Consider the following 6,322-nt stretch of genomic DNA (forward strand, 5'->3'; position numbering starts at 1 on the left):
TCCTCTTCTGAATCTGGCTTGAACCTCTGGAAGTTCTCTGTCAATATACTGCTGCAAACGTTTCTGAATTATCTTCAGCAAGATCTTATTGCAGTAGGCAGATTTAAAAAGGACTAAGTAATTCCATGTACATTCTTTCTTTTTTTTTTTGATAAATGAATCAATTTAAATCATCACCAAGTACACTGAATATGTAAGTGAATGTAGTAAAGGTTATCAGTTATTTGTTTATGCATAATCATCATAATAGCTAAAATATATAGCACATTTTTAAAGATTCTGAGGCATTTATATTTATTATCATATTTAAATGTCAAATTAGATTAATTGCTAATTGCATGAGGACCACAGAGATTAGGTAACATTCTCAAACTTACCCAGGTTAAACAAAGCTTCATACCGAGATGCCCTGATGTAAAAAGTTCATATTCTAAAGTAACATAATATTTTCACAAACAACTATCTATCCTGTTCAGCATAGATACTCCATTTAGATTTTTTTTGTCAAAGAAAAATTTTACTCTTTAGGAAATAGATAGCTATTTTACATTGACATAAGGTTTTGGGTTCAGTCCTACTATTTAAACTGGCTATTTGAAAATTTCTTAAATTTAGGCACATGTGTTTGAATCTGTATGAAGATTGACAACAAATTTTCTGCCATAAGGTCACCTCCACTTTTCAAAAATGATGAAAGTCCATCTATTTCACATGGGAAATTAGTAACTAAAATTAGAAAATTATAATAAATTTTAAGCAGAATGCAGTCATAAAGTATGTACTGAAATAAATGGTATTTATTTTCATGGGTATTATTACCATAGCTATTATAGATATTATATGCTACATTAAAATGTATTATATTTAAAATAAAATATCTTAAAAATTTTATATTATAAATACAAATAATAATTTAAAAATAAAAATAATTTATCCACATATGCAACATAGGAACTACCTGAGAATTCAAAAGAATTGTACTTAACTATCTTAAAGGATTAAGAGATAGAACAAGGAAAACACCAACAAAATTAAGGAAAACATAGGGGGAAAAAAAAAAAACTAGATAAAATTTACAAGAAAATACAAGAACAAAATGACAAAGTAAATGAAAAATTAGAAATAACTCAAAATCTACAGATAGAAATACAGAAGATTAATACTAAATTTTCAGATATAGATAACATATTGAAAGGGCAAAGGAACAAAATTAAATTGCAGGAAGATAGAATTAATAAGATAAAAGACAAACACATGAATACTTCTTTGGAAAGGGATCAATCAGAAAAAAATCAAAACAAAATGAAGAAAGCCTAAGATTCTTGTGGGATACCATCAAAAGTAATAACTTATGCGTAACTGAAATTACAGAACAAGAAGAGAAAGATAAAACCACTGAGAAAATTTTCCAAGGCTTATTGGAAGAAAACTCCCCCAATATGACGAGAGATGAGAATATATCATTAAGGAAGTCCCAAAACCCCAAACAGGATAAACCTCAAAAAAAAAAAAAAATCAAGACACGTCATCAACAAACTCATCAAAACCAAATACAAAGAAAGAATCCAGAAAGCAACACAGGAAAAATGGAAAGTTACCTCCTAAGGACAACCAGTAAGAATAAACTCTAATTTCTCAGCAGAAACCATGTAGGTGAGAAGGCAATAATATGGCAATTATAATACCCTGAAAGAGAAAATTGTCAAACCAACAATTATATACCCAACAAAATTGTCCCTCAAATATGATGGTGAAATTAGGATATTTCTAGATAAAAGAAAATTAATGGAATTTGTTAAAGCCAGACCAACCTTACAAGAGATACTAAAAGGAGTCCTTTGGGCAGAGAAAAAATAATAGCAAAAACAAAACAAAAAACAAAACAAGCAACCATTAATGCACAGTATGACATAACTCAGAAACCAACACAGTTATGGAAGCATACAAAGAAAACTAATCTTACAAGATTGTAAACAGGGAACCAGAAACATCAATTGGCAAATGAGGATAACTAGAAACCAAAAAGAGTGAAAAAACTGTGTAGTTACAGAACTTCTAAATGATGAGGAAGTCAAGAGAGTTGCAAGATGCTATGGACTGTTCTAAACTCATGGAGAAAATTATAAATCACAGGGTAACCTCAAACAAAACTAATAAACCTTCACATCACTATATATATAAAAAAAAAAGGACAAGGACAAATATTTAGCAAATACTAAAACTACAGCAACAATTGAAATGATAACATGATTCATAAACATAATAAGCTCAGCACAGAAAATTACATGTAACAAAGAAACCAGGGACACCATGAAAAAACACATAACAAAATGACAGATACCAATTAATACTTGATGATAATTACACTGAATGTCAATGGATTAAATGCACCACTCAAGAGATGGAGATATGCACACTGGAAAGAAAACAAAACCTATCAATGTGCTGTGTAAAAAAGACACATGTTAGAGATAAAGACAAAAATAGGCTAAAAATTAAAGGTTGAGAAAATATATAGCAAGCAAATGGCAACCAAAAAAGAGCAGGAGTGACAATTTAATTTCTGTTCAAATTGACTTTAAGACAAAAGCCATCATAAGAGGCAATAGATAATATATATTGATTAAAGGACCAATTGAACAAGAAAATATAACCATAATAAATATGTATGGACCCAATGAAAGAGCCACAAAATACATAAATTAGATTTTAACAGTATTGAAAAGGGAAATATATGACTCCACAATCATATATTTTATAATATAATAAAAAAGACTTTAATAAACCACTTTCAATGAAAGATAGAACAATGGGAAAGAAACTCAACAAAGACACAAAAGAACTAAATAGTATAATCTATGAACTTGACCTTATAGTCATCTACAGAGCACTTTACTTAACAACAGCACATTATTTTCCAGTGCACAAGGAACATTCTCCATGATAGACCATATGCTAGCCCATAAAGCAAGACTTAACAAATAAAAAAAAAAAAAAAAAAAAGAAATACTGCAAAGTATCTCCTCCATCTTAATGGTATCTAATTAGAAATCAATAATAGGAAGATCAATGGAAAAAGAGCAGACATATGGAAACTGAACAACACCCTCCTTAAGAGTGACTGGGTAATAGAAATAAAAAATGAAATTAAAAATTCCTTGAATCAAAAAGAATGAAAACAAAACATACCAAAATCTTTGGGACACAGTAAAAGCAATGATCTGAGGCCAATTAATAGCAATAAATGCACACATCAAAACAGAAGAAAGAACCCAAATCAATACTTTAAACCACTATCTCCAACAATTAGTAAAAGAAAAGCAAGAAAAGTCTAAAGTCACCAGAAGAAAGGAAATAATAAAGTTTTGAGCAGAAATACAGGAAATAAAAAATAGAAAGAAAATAGAAATTATCAACAAGACTAGAAGTTGTTTTTTTGAAAAGATTAATCAAATTGACAAACCACTGATAAATTTAACAAAGGAAAAGAGGGAGAGGATACAAATACCATAAATAAGAAACAAAACAGGCAACATCACAACATAACCAACTGTAATAAAAAGGATAATATCAGGATACTATGAAGAGCTATACTCCAATGAATTTGAAAATCTGGAAGAAATGAATGGATTTCTAGAAACATATTAATTACTTAAACTAACACAAACTTATATGGAAAAGTTGAACAGATCCATAACAAAAGAAGAAATTGAAAAGTTATAAAAAAAATTACCAACAGAAAAATTTACTGGCCCAGACAGTTTCACCAGAGAATTCTACCAAACATTCAGAGAAGAACGAAAGCAATCCTACTCAAACTATTCCAAAACATAAAAAAAGGATGGAATCCTCCTAAATCCATTTTATGAAGCAAGTATAACCATAATACCAAAACCAGGCAAAGACATCACAAAAAAGCAAAACTATAGACTGATATCCTTCATGAATATAGATGCAAAAATCTTCAACGAAATCCTAGCCAGTAGATTCCAACAGCATATGAAAAAATTAATTCATTATGATGAAATGTGGTTCACATCAGGTATGCAAGGATGGTTCAACATGAGAAAATCAATCAACATCATCCATTCTATAAATTAAACCAAGGAAAAGAACCACATGATTGTATCAATCAGTGAAGAGAAGGCATTTGAAAATCCAACACCCATTCCTGATAAAACTCTCTGCAACATAGGAATAGAAAAGGCATCCTCAACATAATAAAAGACATATACGCAAAACCAAGAACCAATTTTATTCTCAATAGAAAGAGACTGAAACTGTTCCACTTGTAAACAGGAACCAGTCAAGGATGCCCTCTATCATCACTTTTATTCAACATTGAATTTGAAGTGCTGCCCAGGGTCATAAGGCAAGAAAAGGAAATTGAAGGGATCTAAATTGGTAAGGAAGAAGTAAAACTATCACTATTTGCTGATAGTATGACCCTATACCTAGAAAATCCAAGAGACTCAGTATAAAATCTATGGAAACTGAGAGATTTAGCATCGTGCCAGGATACAAGATCAACATCCAAAAATTATGTGGATTCCTCTACATCAGCAAAGAGATTGCTGCAAAGGAAATGAGGAAATAAGTACTATTTACAATAGCCACCAAAAAAAAAAAAAAAAAATTGGAAATAAATCTCACCTGGGACACCAAAGACCTATATAAAGAAAACTAAAAATCACTAGTCTAAGAAACCATAAGAGATCTACATAAATGGAAGAACATACCATGTTCGTGGATAAGAAGATTGAATATTGTGAAAATGTCAATTCTACCCAAAAAAAGCTACACATTTAATGGAATCTCAATCCAGACCCACCAACATTCTTTCAGGCTGGAAAAACCAATCACTAACTTTATATGGAAAGGACAGAGATCATAGATAAGAAGAGCATTATTGAAGAAGAACAAAATAGTATGTCTCACACTCCTAGATCTTAAAACCTACTACACAATAGTCAAAATTGTCTGGTATTGGTAGAAAGACTGATGCATAGACCAAGGGAATAGAATTGAAAACCCAAATTTAGGTCCATTGATCCATGGTAATCTGATCTTTGACAAAGGGCCAAAATACTTTAAATTGAGGAGAGATTGTTTGTTTAACAAATGCTACTAGCAAAACTGGATATTCATTTGCAGAAAAACAAAACAAGATCTGTACCACACACCATATACAAAAACTAACTCCAGATGGATAAAAGACTTAACGTGAAACTTAAAACTATAAAGTTCCTGAAGGAAAAACTAGAGGCAAATTTAGGGGTACTAATATGTGTAAACAGACTATCAAGCACAACCCAAAATGTACAAACAGCAGAAGATAAACTAGATGAATGGGACCTTCTCAAAATTAAGTTTTATGTACTTCCAAAGTCTTCTCCAAAATAGTCAAAAGAGAACATACAGATTGGGAAAGAAATATTTGGCAATGACATATCTGACAAGGGACTTATCTCTAGAATTTAAAGAAAACCCCAACACCTTCAACAACAAAAAAACAAACAATCCAATTAAAAAATAGGCAGAAGACATGAATAGACACTTCACCAAAGCGGATATTCAGGTGACCAACAAACATATGAAGAAATGCTCACAATGATTAGCCATTAGGGAGATGCAAATCAAAACAGCAATGAGATACCATCTAGCCCCAGCACTAGTAGCAGAGTTCAACAATACAGAAAATAACAAATGCTGGTGAGGATATGGAGAGATTGGGACTATCATCACTGCTTGTGGGACTGTAAAATGATGTAACCACCGGAGAACACAGTATGGCAATTTCTCAAAAAGTTAAAATTAGAAATATCATCTTACTCAGCCATTCCATTACTAGGTATATATTCTAAAGAACTGAGAACCAGGACAAGAACAGATAGATGCACACCCATGTTCATTGCAGCTCTATTTATAATAGCAAAAAGGTGAAACTTACCTAGGTGCCTATCAACAGAAGAATGGATAACCAAACCATGGCACGTAGACACAATGCAATACTATGCACCCCTAAAGAATAGCAGAATCTGCAAAACACTGCATAGTGTGAATGAACTTGGAGGCCATTGTGCTTAGTGAAAAAAGTCAATCACAGAAGGATAAATATATTATTCCATTATTGTAAAAAGTCAAGGAAAGTTTATACATGGAAGGAAATTTTATTTGATTTTACTAGGGATTGGAGGGTGGGAACACTGTTACATAAGTGGAGACAAATATTGATTTGGGTGAAGAGAAGGACAATATACCAAATGTGAGTGATCAACATGGTGGAATTGAGGAAGAGGAAGACATAGAGAGGTGCATGGGA

Source organism: Orycteropus afer, unplaced genomic scaffold (assembly GCF_000298275.1).
Source record: "Orycteropus afer afer isolate SDZICR_OR568_19922 unplaced genomic scaffold, OryAfe1.0 scaffold00840, whole genome shotgun sequence".
In the NCBI taxonomy this organism is placed as follows: domain Eukaryota; kingdom Metazoa; phylum Chordata; class Mammalia; order Tubulidentata; family Orycteropodidae; genus Orycteropus; species Orycteropus afer.